General features: G+C 42.3%; 1 pseudogene; it reads right to left on the bottom strand.

Moving 5' to 3' along the window:
* Window positions 1-8,749: 8,749 nt before the first annotated feature.
* On the bottom strand, window positions 8,750-9,806 carry LOC138297344 (trace amine-associated receptor 3-like; annotated as a pseudogene).
* Window positions 9,807-13,943: the final 4,137 nt, after the last annotated feature.

Consider the following 13,943-nt stretch of genomic DNA (forward strand, 5'->3'; position numbering starts at 1 on the left):
TTTTTGGGAAAACTATTGTTTTGTGTAATCACTATCCTTCCCATCAACCACAGGGGGAATTTTTCCCACTGGAATCCTGGATAAGGTGTTTCACATTATATTCATGAAACGATTTTTCAATACAGCCTTATTGCCCATCGCTGAGGGGTATACGAGTTGTTAAAGGCCCTGAACTGAAATTACAGGCCTGTGCCACAGGCAAGATCCTATAATGAAGGAGAGTGCCTTTAACAACCGGTAAGATAGAATGTTGTAACTTAAAAAGGGAAAAAAGAAAAGCAAACATTGGAATGTTGGAGCAGAAGTCCTACACTGGCCATTATAAGCCCTGAGTCACTTCGCTGTCCTCAGTAAAGCTCCAAACATTCTAATGTTTCTAATATGCATTATGGTGATTCCAAAGTACTGGGTGTCATTCAGTGACTAAGGGACAGATGTACAAAAATGCAATTTTGCATTTGTTAAATAGTGACTTCATAGAACTTGGTATTTAAGAAATGCAAAATGCTATGTACAAAGATACCGATTTCCTAATAGCGGGAAATCTGCATTATGAAATACTATCACATTTGAATCAATGGGCCAGTTTTGCATTTCCCAAATAGTGATTTCTTATTGAGAATTTGGAAATGCATGGTACATCAGAATAGAAAATGCAAATAGGTAATCCCTATTGCATTCCCTATTCTGGGAATTGCAAATTGTGATTTCTACAGGGTAGAAATCGCAATTTCCGATTTCTTAAAGGGCTTTGTACATTAGATAAGCCCAGTTTGCATTTATTAAAAGCCCAGAATACCGATTCAGGCTGTTAAGAAATGCAAATAGGCTTCGTACATCTGGCCCTAAGTTGTCCCACAACATTAAAACACTTACCCCTGTTTACTTTAAAAATACTACTGTGGCAAAAGTTATTTAACTGTCTAGAATATCAAGGACCAATTTATGGGGTGATTCACATTCAACAAAGTATCATCAGCATATAAACCCACAAGACAATCTGATTTATTAACTTTGATGCCATAGGTTTCATGTTTCTATTTAGATACAGCGATTGAGAATATCTGCCTCATTTAATGGATAGCCATGTTCACACCCACCAACCTCTTTCCTTGCCCCCTTATTTAGAGGTTGGGGAAAGCAGAGCGACTTTGCATAAAATAGTCTTGCATGCACTGAAGCACTGAATCCCATTGAAACTACATTACTAATTTGTAGAGGAATGCATCTTTTTTGCATTATCTCCCCCAATTTTAGTATACTACTGCTGCTGTTTTTTTTACTCTGTGCAGTGGGACTTTTCTGATCAGACCGCAGTGCATATGTACTTTGACGCCTAAATCATGTGAAAAATTGTTATACTCCCAATTGGCATATTTAACTTACCTATAAGTCTCTAGCATATGTCACAAAGTTGTTCCACGGCCTGTAAGTTACATTTAATTAGTTGACGGCAGCACTCATTGTGCCATGCAGTACAGTGACAGTGCAAACAGGACTCCAGGCCTACCAATGTAGCCTGCCTGTGGCGGTTTTAAGCTGCAATTTAGCTCATCAGAATCCATGATTTTGACAGAGCTAACCCTTTTAACTAAGAACAAATCACCCCTATGTAGGCCTCATAAGACCTATGACAGGGTGCATGGTATTTAAAAGTAAGACAGCTAAAAATGTAATGTTACACATGGCAGTACGGTGAAAATGACCCAACAGCTATTTTCACTGGAGCATGGCATGCTGCTCCATAGTAAAGCCCTATATTACATTATTACATTTATGAATGCCAATTTGGGTTATGAAACTCCTAGAAATACAATTTAAAGACTCTTTTTAATAGTTATTTCAAATCAAATGCAATGCCAAAAACAAATTTGTGACACCTATTAAAGATAAGGTACTTTTAGAAAGTTAACTTTTCCCTACCTGATGTCCATGTAGAGCCATTTGCATGAGTTCCCTCTACCACCTGGCAACTTAAAATCCACTTTGTTGAGATGTGAAAATTGTTCTTAGAGCAAGACAAAGACCTTAGATGTGGAAAAGTGTTTCTGTTCCTCCGGCAGAAAGATCATCTGGTCTGTGTCAAGAAGCTTGATTAACTTCAATGATGCCTACCTTGTCACAGGTCAATATTAGTGTCTAACACCTGAGCAAGGCCTACTTTGTTCCTTAAGTCAGGAAGACTCCAATCCCAGCGGGAGAGGAGCTGTCCTAGGAACTTGTTTGAAGTGACCACAGAGGAAGGGTTTCTCATTTCTCTTGCCACACCTCTGGGGTAGGCACACAGGTTCCGCACAAGTGAAGAAGGATTTCATGATCTTGGATCTGGGCAGAGAAGGGCATTGTGGGATTGTTTATAGGCCTGTGCCACAAGCAAGATACTATAACGAAGGAGAGTGCCTTTAACAACCGGTAAGATACAATGTTCTAACTTAAAAAGGGTAAAAAGAAAAAGCAGACATTGAAATGCTAGAGCAGAAGTCCTACACTGGCCATTAAAAATCCTGACCCACTGCAAATGGGGCACACATGAACTTCTGCAACAGTAGGTAGGGTTGTTGCTGGGAAATATTTACCCATTGGAGGGGCCAGGAGTCACTCCCACCTACAGACTAATGCCAGAAGTAAATGAGGTACCACTGAGCACTCTTTTCAGAACATTACTGGACCTATGGAAGACAGAAGAAGGGTTGAGACCTGTCAGGACACCTGAAGAGTTAGATCCGCTCTTGCTTGCAACCAGGAGAAAGAAAACAACTCCAGGGGTTGGCTGACCTTCTGTTCAGCAACAGGGCTACAACAAATAATGGGGCAAATTTAAGACCCCCTAGTGACTTCTTGCGCCACAATAGCATCATTTGTTCATGCTAATGTAGCCCAATGAGGCCAAAATCGCCACTCCAAATTTACAAAGTGATGCAATGCATACATTGCGCCACTTAGTAACCCTTTGTGCTACATTATGCCTGAACTAGGCATAATGAATGAAAAGGGGGCATTCCCCGTTAGTGGGGTTGAAAAAATGGCACAAAGAAATCTAAGAGATTTCATTGCATCATTTTTTTTCTGCACTTTTAACGCCTGCTTAGAGCAAGCGTCAAAAGGAGGCACACCATTGTTTACAATGGGGTCAATGAGCTTTGCAGGATTAGTGTCAACATTTTGTACGCTTATCCTGCAAAGCTTCGAACTAGCATCAACATTTTTGATGCTAGTTCCCCTAACTACCGCCATGGTGCGCCACATCTTAGACACGGCGCATACATTGTGCCATCAGGGGGGGCGCTAAGAGGCATACGAAAAGTGGCACTGCACTGGGTGGAGTGCCACTTTTCATAAATCAGGTCCGTAAGGGTGAGCGGAATTTTCAGTTCCATTGGCGGAATGGGGGTTTTGAGTTATTTATTCAACGTTGCTCCTGTAACAAAGAATCACTGATTAATTCTGGTGTTCCACCTGTGGAATGAAATCAATACTAAAATGTTTTTTTAGGCAGGGCTGAGAAAGAGCAGTCCCTCTATGTTGAAAATCACTGCAGATTAATTTATAAGTAAGTAACGGTGGTAAGTGGTATGCACTGGAGTTGATACCCTTGGTGCAATTACATACTTATGTAAGGACTCCAAGGGGTATGCACAGCACTACAGTGCACTGCATACCCCTTGTTGCCCTTATATAAGTAGGTATGTGCACTAAGGGGCAGGCAGTACACTGAAGTGAACTGCATACCCCTCAAAACCCTTACAGAAGTGTGTAAGGGCGCTGGGTGGTGTGCACTGCACCACAGTGCAGGTTATATCCTTTGTTGCCCTTACTGTGTGATATGCACTGCACTGGAGTGCACTGCATACCCATTGGTGCCCTTACATAAGTATGCAAGGGAACCAAGGGGTATGCACTAGAGTGGATACCCCTCTTTGCCCTTACATACTGATGCACGGGTAGCAAGGGGTATGCAGTGCACAGTAGTTATTCATCTATTTCTCTGATATCTATCAATATTATTTAATGAAGACCATCATAAATTTCCACAGCTGTACATGAGTGACGGGCTATTCTATTCTATGCCAATTATCTTCTTTTTTCAGATTATATGGCCAGAGGGGTGCAAAGAATGTATCACTCTTTTGGAAGTTAATTTTTGAGAAATTAAATTAGTATCATGTTGGACAAAAGCATTTCAACAAGTTCTACCTTTTTTCAATCTGGCATGCCCCTGTGGCAGCACGGATAAAAAGTAAACTGATTAACATTGGGCCATCTGGTGATTATGCTAGCTTCTGCGAATGGTGGTTTGCAAAATTGGGCGTGAAACTATTGCTCCACGATTCCACAAAGGATTTTTACATTTTTAAATTGGCTGTCAAAAAATCGGTCACTGATGGACGACTTACATTTCTTAGCATCAAAACCCCCTTAAGGACTCTAACATAAGATATATACATTTGAGCATTCAATGTGGATTTATAATAGTTTTTCCGATTTGACCAATCGTAAAGTCTTTATATAAAAGCAGCGCTTAATTTGTGCTTGTTGTTTCCGGTGCGAGGCACCGGCACTTATTTCACAGGGCCGGAGCTTAATTTTCTGCCTCATTCATTTATTGCGAGCAAAAGGCACATTTGGGAGAGACGAAGGAAGAGAAAAACGAAAAAGCGTCACAAAGAGACAGAGCAGAAAGCTACAGGAGTGAGCTGAAGGGGCAGGGAGTGGGTGTAAATGGATTCAAGAGGCCCGTGATGGCTTCAGGATTACGCAGCTTTAGTATTCCCTGTTCGCACATTTATTTGAAGCAGACGCGTATTTAAGAGGAGTGCTTTGGGCACTGGCACGTTTTTATTTACAAATTAAGCACTTTATGAAAGCATTCTGAACACAGTCACACTCCGAATGCAAAGATTAATAACGAAGAGGTCATATGGGTAGTCGTTTATGTTATTTTTATACATTAGAACTGGACTGAAATGCTTAATACACCTCTAATATTTTACTCCAAAGGAAAGGAAGAAGTTAGGAAAAACATTTGTGAAATAAGAAGATGGTTTTGAAACAGAGGCTGAACTTATTCAGCAATTCTTGACTCCAGATCAAATATATATTTGTAAATATGTAGTAGGGTTTTTAGTTGTTTTAAGTGATACTTGAAGAAGAATTCCATCTGCTATTTTATGAGTTTGTGTAGATAAATGTGGTTTGAATTATTATATTCTTATTGTTGCAAAATATAAATTTATATAGCTTGTTTTAAACTTTAATTGTGTTTGTATGCAGTATCACATTAAATCTAGACCAGTGCCACTGCTGAATCGTGGTAGTGGCAGTGGTGTCTGTGATGTGGTACTGACTGTGGTATTGGTTGTGGCAGTTTTGGTGGATGTATTAATGTAGCTGGCTGTGGTGCTTTGGATGGCAATATTGTTGGTTGTATTAGCAAGGGTATTTCTAATAGTGGTGTGATATTATTGTTTTCCGTATTGTATTGGTGCCAGTGGTGCTGGCAATGTTCTTTTTTTGGTGGGGGTAGTGTGGTATATGTGTTGCTGGTATTGGTGGTGGTGTATTGATGGTGGTGGTATTGGTGCTGGTGTCATTGTTAGTAATGATATTGGTAGTGGTATTTGTGGTATTGGTGATGGTAGCATTGATTGTGGTGGTATTAATGGTGCTGTGGTGGTATTGGTGGTGGAAGTGGTGTTGGAAGCAATTATGGTGATCATAGTGATACTGTTGGTTGCTGTGATGGTGTCTGCCTGCTGGAGGTGATTTTGCTAGTATTGATGGTGGTGGTACTGGTGTTAGTGGTGATAGCAATAAGATGGTTTTGGTGGTATTGGAGATGGTGTGAATGCTATTTTGGTTTGTGCTATTGAGGGTTATGTTGATGGTGGTATTGGGGCTCTTAATAGCTGTGGTATTGTGTAGATGTTGGTGGTGGTGCTGGTATTAGTGTGGTGGTGGTGGTATTGATACAGTTAAATGAGTGGTAGTGGTATTATTGGTTTGGGGTATTGATGGTCATGTTATTAGCGTCAGACTTAGTGGTGGTGGTATTGATGTGGTGGTGGAACAAGCATTGGCATTGATTGTAGTGGTGTGGTATTATTGGTGTTGGTTGATGATGTGATGGTGTGTTATTGATGATGTGGTGAGAGTATTGGTGGTATTGGTCATATTTGTAAAGGTGATGATGTGGTATTGGTCTTGGTGGCATTGTTTATGATGGAAATGTTTGTGACATTGGCAGTATTGGTGGTATTGGTGGTACTCATTGTATTGATGGTGTGTGGTATTAGTGTTATTGGTGCTAGTATTAATGTTGGTGGTATTGGTGATAGTGTTATTGAGGGCGGTGTTACTGATGGTGGCTTTAATGCCAGTTGTAGTAATGGTTATGGTGTGGTATTGGCAATACCTCCAATACCAAGAGCAATGCCAATAATACTGTGCCACCAGTTACTGATGGTAGAGCTATTGTTAGTTGTAATATTGTTGGTGGTTGTATCTGTTGTGGGATTGCAGGTGGTGTTTGTATTGGTTGCGATTGAAGTATTTGTGCTTTTGTGGTAGAGTTGATGATGTAGTGCTGGCGATAGTTGTTGTATTGGTGGTGCTGATCTAGTGCCCTTTTACTAGCATGTGTACATCTTGTAAACACACCTTTTAATTGCTTTTGCTTATCACATTGGGATTCCCGAGCCGCAAGATGACCATCCAATGTGACAAACAGAAATGAAATGGAAGGCCACGTTAAGGTAAGGGTCTCAATTATTTCATTACAAAAGCATTGACAGAATGTCTGCGGCACTAAAATATCATTTGTTTATGTATTCAGTGCATGTATTATATAAACAAATGGAATGTGACAAAAAGAGTGTTCTTTGAGTGCAATTTTTAGATGTAAAATAGTCCCTCATGCATTGCCACGCAAATACTGTGTAGGAGGTGAACCGATACACCAAACTACTAATAGCATGACATTGATAGAGAACTACCATCTGAGTTTGTCTATGACATGGCGGACAACGACTGAAAAAAAGCAATGTTTCAAGAGGGCTGACCCTAAGTTCATTCTATGTATATTGTAATCAGACACCTGTCCTGTCAAACTAATCTAAAAACGAAAATAGGTAAACAGTACAACATAAACAGGTTGAATGGTTCACCTATAGCAGAGAAATTGCTTTCACTGTCTGGAGAGAATAACGTGTTTGACAAGAGGGACTGAGTAGCAAATACCACACAGTTTGGGCCACAGTTTTGATCAAATGAAGCACCTCTGACTGGGACTTCAACGCAGGTGCCCTCTGCAGCTGATGAATTCCTAAGTAGCCTATATCCGGAAAATATTTGTCTATATCTCAGTTTTACACGCTTCTCTTTATTGAAACAGGATTCAGTAATCTTCCTGGCGGCTGGTAATTATGGCTATAAAGTATATGAGCACACAGCTACTTACAGAATTGTATTTGGGAAATACTATAAACAGGAGGGGGTCCCCTTCGACTCAAACATGGGTTCTTAGGCCAGGGTCCTGCTGCTCGTGCACAGTGTGCTCTGCTGGGCGGGCCCCCTGAACCTCCCTTCTCGGTACTGCGGGGGCTGCTGTGGATAATGTTATACAGCTGACTAAACTGTGTTATTGATAAACAGAGAAATTCCACCTGATTGCCTGGCGGTGGACCGTCTCAGGTAATGGCTGCCGCAGCACACAGATAATAAAGTGGTCTTGCCGGCCCATCTCATCGGTAGAATTTTATAGATGGTTTCTGCAGCTGCCAGAAATATAAGCTGTCAGCTTGTTTCCACTTTCTGTCTAAGCAGCACCGGACAGCACTGCTGAATATTACGCATTTTACCAATGTGCCTTACCTAAGAAAAGAACAAATGTGAAAAGCCTGAATTTCTGAACAATGTGGAGTAACATGCAATTAAAACAGCTTAATTTGTATCGTAGTATTTGATAGCATATACAATAAAACGTCATTACTCAATTTAATGGTATTTAACTCATCAACCTTCCAAGAGTGGGAGACTACATTGCCTAAAATCAAACTTGTCAAATTCAGGTCACTGTAGACAGCAAGGTCAAGTGTTAAATCACTGCTCATTCTTTGCAGCTTATATGAAATGATGATGGCTGACATATAGAAAGAAAAATGCAAACAGAAATTAGATAGTTTTAAAAATAGCAATGAAGAAAGGAATATCTAAAGATAGATGAATACATGAGAAGGATGGTTGGATGAATAAACAAAGAAACAGATACACCAACAAACCGAGATAGATAGATAGATAGATAGATAGATAGATAGATAGACAGACAGACAGACAGACATCTGGACTATCTTGATACCCTAGACCATCAGCAAAAGATCAAATTAAATGCAGTACAATTTATTGCTTTTGTATTAGATAATGAGCAGCAAACCATCAGCTCACATGGTTCCACTGTGTACCATACAATATCGGCTTCCTTCACACTTTCACCTGGTGAGGAGCGGATATTACACAGTATGCACACAAATGACTGGAAACCGCTGCAGACAGGAGGTTTCTAGCTAACTGTTTGGAAGCTCTGTGCAACCTACATCCATTCCCAAGGACATCAGCAGCAGCCTAAGAAGGTTTATTTTTGGGACTGGATGGAGGAGGCAGTGAATTTTATGTACCACATGCTGTGCTAAGCACAAAGCTATGCCCCCTCCAGAGCCCACCCCTCATAAAAAGGTGAAACATTTTTACGAGTAGACAGGTCTGAAGTAGGACTTTTAATGATTTTCAGTCACCATGGTAGCTGTACAAGATTGTGAATCAAAAATTTTCCCTGAAACTATATACCCAAGGGCTTTGCGAAACCATGGGTAAAAGAAGCCATATATCAGCGGATTGCATGTTGAGTTAATGTACCGCAGCCAATTAAAGGCGTCAAATACATCTTCTGGGGTAGAAAACCCCAAAACAGGATCAATTACAATTACAATAAAAACAGGCAACCAGCATGCTAAGAATACACCCATAACTATACCCAAAGTTTTTGCTGCTTTTCTATCAGTTTTTTTAGAGAGATTGTGGTTTGCTTCATCCTTCCCTACTGATGACATTTTATTTATAATTTGTGCATGCTTTTTGATTACAACAAAGATTTTTATATATATCCCAACCATGACTGAACCTGGAGCAAAGAAGCATGCAATGAACATCACAATGCTCCACAATTTGTTGAATGTAATGGGGCACAAACTAAAACAGGCAACTAATGTTTCATATCCCTCTATCCCAGAGACATGAGAATCAGTGATAACCACGCCAAATGCAAACACTGCAGGCACTGACCAACAGAACACAACCAATCCTTTTATCACAGTCATGGTCATTTTTGAGGAATAACGTAGGGGGTCACACACTGCATAAAACCTGTCAACCGCAATTAAACACAGGTGGAAAATGGAGATGATGCTGAACATCAGGTCAAAGCTATTATGGATTCAGCAAAACATGTCACCAAACAGCCAGCACTTCTCCACCGATCGGATCATGCTGTACGGCATAATCATGAACCCAAGAAGGAAATCATTGGTGGCCATTGAGAGGATAAGGAAGTTTGTCGGCGAGTGAAGCTGCTTGAAGTGGGATATGGAGATGATAATGGCAAGATTTCCAAATATGGTGATTGAAATTGACACAACAAGAAATGAGTACATTATGGTCTGGACACTGAATGACCTGCTGTGGCTGGGACAGGATAGTAAAACATTCCCAAATTGAGAGCAGTTGGGTAAGGCCTCAGTGCGGTTAGAAGTGTCCATAGTCTTTCTTCGTGAACTGATTGGTTGAAATTAACGCCTTCCCTCTACTTTCTTGGTGCTGCTGGTGTCACATAGAGCAGATATTCTGGTATGGGGTATAAAGAAACATTAGTTATAACTCCTTTGTATTAAGTACTAAATAAGATAATTAACGAGACAATGCAATGATTGAAATAATATGACTGGCTGAACTTAAGAACTGTCGAGCGGGCATTGGTAATTTGCCTTAACAACTTCTGTCCCGCGGCCGTAATGGTTACGTCCCGCGGCACAGTGCTCCTGTGCAGAGGATGTAACCATTATGTCCTCGCCCCGGAGCCCGGAGGGAGCGCTAGCGCTCCCTCCGTGGGGTTCCCTCCCACTCCCTCAAGGCAGGGATGGAAGGGGAAGCCCTTCCTCTTCCACCCCCGTCCCCTCCCTTTCCCCCACCCCCCCTCGTAATGACGTTAGCGCACAATTGCTCCTCCGGCGGGTGGGGGGTTGTAAAATAAGAGGCACCGGGGGAAAGGAAAGGGGTTTTCTTTCCCCCGGTGTCTCTTTGAGCATTCCTGCTGCATTGCGATCGGGCAGCAGGAATGCCCACTAGACGCCAGGGATTTTCTTTTTTTCATTATTTATGTTGTGTTTTGTGCTGGGGAGAGGCCCCTTGGGCAAGGGTCGCTCCCATTTGGGGGCCATGTTTGTTGTGGCCTTTTCTGCCCCCGTTGGGGGCAGATGGGCCTAATATTTGTAGGCTGATCTGCCCCTAAGGGGGGCAGAAACCACTAGACGCCAGGGATTTTATTTTTTTCATTATTTATGTTGTGTTTTGTGCTGGGGAGCGGCCCCTTGGGCAAGGGTCGCTCCCATGTGGGGGGCATGTTTGTTGTGGGCATTTCTGCCCCCCTTGGGGGCAGATCGGCCTATTATTTTTAGGCTGATCTGCCCCCAAGTGGGGCAGAAACCACTAGAACGCCAGGGATTTTTTAATATGTATATTTTTTGTGGGGGGCGTCCCTTGTTGGCCATTTCTGCCCCCCTTGGGGTCAGATGGGTCTATTTTGTTTAGGCAGAAGCCACTTAGACACCAGGGATAGTGTGTGTGTTAGTGGACGGGGGGCGACCCCTTGGGCAAGGGTCGCCCCCCTTTGGGGGCACGTGTACCAAGGCCATTTCTGCCCCTCTTGGGGACAGATTGGCCTATTATTTTTAAGCTGATCTGCCCCAAGGGGGGCAGAAACCACTAGAATGCCAGGGATTTTTTTTATATATTTATTTATGTGGTGGGGCGTCCCCTTGGGCAAGGGACGCCCCCCAAAGGGGGGCATTGAACTGTTGGCCATTTCTGCCCCCCTTGGGGGCAGATGGGCCTGTTTTGTTTAGGCCCATCTGCCCCCAAGGGGCGCAGAAGCCACTTAGACACCAGGGAAAGTGTGTGTTAGTGGATTGGGGGGGGGGGCAAGGGTCGCCCCCTTTTGGGGGCACGAGTACCAAGGCCATTTCTGCCCCCCTTGGAGGCAGATGGGGCTATTGTTTTTAGGCCCATTGTCCCCAAGGGGGCAGAAGTCACGTGGGCACCAGGGATAGTGTGTGTGTGTTTTTTTTGTTTGTTTGGGGGGTGACCCCTTGGGCAAGGGTCGCTCCCCGAGGGGACACACTACTAAAGGTATTTTCTGCCCTCCTTGGGGCAGATAGGCCTATTTTTTAGTAGGCCCATATGCCCCTATGGCAGAATCCACTTAGGCACCAATTTCTAAATGCTTTATGGTGGGATGTTTGTCAACTGACGAAGTATTTGCATTTGTGATAATTTTGTTCCTCCTTTTTGTTCTAGTTCAAAGCTTTTGCTTTCTTTGCTGTGGCTCCTTGCGGTTTTGGCGGTGGTTGACCTGCAGTTTGCATAGTTGCATGTTTTAGGTAAGCAAAAACAATTTACTCCAAAGGAGTATTGTTGCCATGCATGAATGACATGTTTGTAGGTGGTGTACTAAATGCAGGTTTGTGTGAAATTGTCCTTGGATTTGTGCACAATGACATTTGTGTTGTCTTATTTCTAATTTGCTTTTCTTTCTTTCTTTTTAGTGGGATATCATTGGTGATTGCTGTGTCTGTGCAGAGTAGTTGCTGGTGATTCAAGCTTTTTCAGGCAAGTGAGCGGTATAGTTTTTGAGTTTATAACTTTTACTAATAAAACTACACTTTATTACCTATCTTACACAGTGCTAGTTGTTGGTGGTGCATTTGACAGTTAATTTTCGTAGGAAAGATCATGGCTAGCTGCAGGATGACCGCTCAGCAGGTGGTTGGTATGCTTTTTGAGTAATTGTCTGATCATGATTATGAGACGGACTCTGCATCTGAGGCAGAGGAGGAAGTGAGAGATTCTGGCAGTGAAGTTTCTGTCGGAGAGGAATCTTCTGATGAGGAAGCCACACACAGTGCAGATGAAGGGCCTGTTTTAGAGGAGGACACTGATGTGCCATTAGTGCAGCAACCTGGGGCTGAAAGGTTTCCCGTTAGAAGACATGAACTCTGGGTTGCCCCAAACATGGAGCAGCCAGAGTTGCCTGCCTTTACTGGTCTCCCGGGGTGTAGAGTCAATACAGAGAACATTTTGCCTGTCAATTTCTTTGAGTTATTTGAGGATGATGTGTTTTTGGAAGAGATTGTTGAGCAGACTAATTTGTATGTGGAGCAGTATTTGAGGGACAACGCTGCTAGACTTAGGCCACACTCTAGAGCTACCCAGTCGATTCCCACAAATTTGGAGGAGATGAAAAGGTTTTGACTCTTTTGATGGGGTTGATAAGGAAGCCGTCACTGGCTTCTTATTGGTCTACTAGTCCCTTGATGGCAACAGCTATATTTCCTGCAACCATGAGTCGTAATCGGTATTTGCTTCTTCTTAGGATGCTGCATTTTATTGACAATGCATTAGCCTTGCCACGAGATCACTCTGATTCTGACCGTCTTTTTAAGATTAGGCCTGTTCTTGATCATTTTGTAGATCGTTTTTCAGAGGTCTATGTTCCAGGCAAATAAATAGTTGTGGACGAGTCTTTGGTCCTCTTCAAGGGTCGTTTGGTTTTTAGGCAGTACATTCCTACCAAGAGGGCATGATATGGAATTAAATTGTAAATGCTGTCTGAAAGTAGTACAGGATATGTTTATAATTTCTGTGTCTACACTGGTAGGGATTCCAGTATTGACCCCCCTGGTTGTCCTCCCACTTTTGTAGTTACTGAGAAAATTGTGTGGGAACTTGGTAGATGACTGTTCAACAAAGTTCACCATTTGTATGTAGATAACTTTTACACTGGAGTGCAGTTGTTCAAGGAATTGTTTAGAGTGGACACTGTTGCTTGTGGCACAATTCATTGTAACCGGAAAGGCTATCCAAGGGAGCTTGTCTGTAAAAAACGTGAGAGGGGAAAGTGCAGTGCCTTGTGGAATGATGAGCTGCTAGCTTTGAAATTTTCAGACAGGAGGGATGTGTACATGCTACCATCCATGATGAGAGTACTTCCCCCTTGACTGTTTGGGGCCAGGCTGCTGAAGTGCGCAAACCTGTGTGCATTTTAGATTATAATAAGCACATGGGAGGTGTAGATAGAGTTGATCAATGGTTGAAACCTTATACGGCTATTAGTAAGTCTTACGTTTGGTATAAGAAGTTAGCAATTCACCTCTTCCACTTAGCAACTTTTAATGCTTTTATTGTGTTTAAGGATAGGTCTCCAGAGTCAAAGATGACATTTGTGAAATTTCAGGAGTCAGTGATAGAGAGCCTTATTGTGGTGGAACAGGTCAGAGTTCCTAGAGAAGCAGTGGTGGAGGATGTGGCTAGATTGAAAGATTCATGGTTGGCATTTCTGACATGTACTTAATTAGAGCTTTTGTGTTTGTAGTTTTGTAATTATTTCTAATTAGTTAGTGGTTTCTTTGTTTTAAAAAAAAAAAAGTGATGCCATTGTGTGTAGAGTGGCACTTGGCTGAGGGTGTACATAGTGTACATATTGACTTGCTGTTGGCTACTGCAACATACTGCCAGCCAAACACCAGTCCACACACTCCCATCAGCTGGTGTGATTGCTGTATCAGGCATGTGGGCGTATGTAAGTGATGGGCCCTTGAGTGGGGCTGTCTGTCGATGCGAGT

Source organism: Pleurodeles waltl, chromosome 5, assembly GCF_031143425.1.
Source record: "Pleurodeles waltl isolate 20211129_DDA chromosome 5, aPleWal1.hap1.20221129, whole genome shotgun sequence".
Classification (NCBI taxonomy): domain Eukaryota; kingdom Metazoa; phylum Chordata; class Amphibia; order Caudata; family Salamandridae; genus Pleurodeles; species Pleurodeles waltl.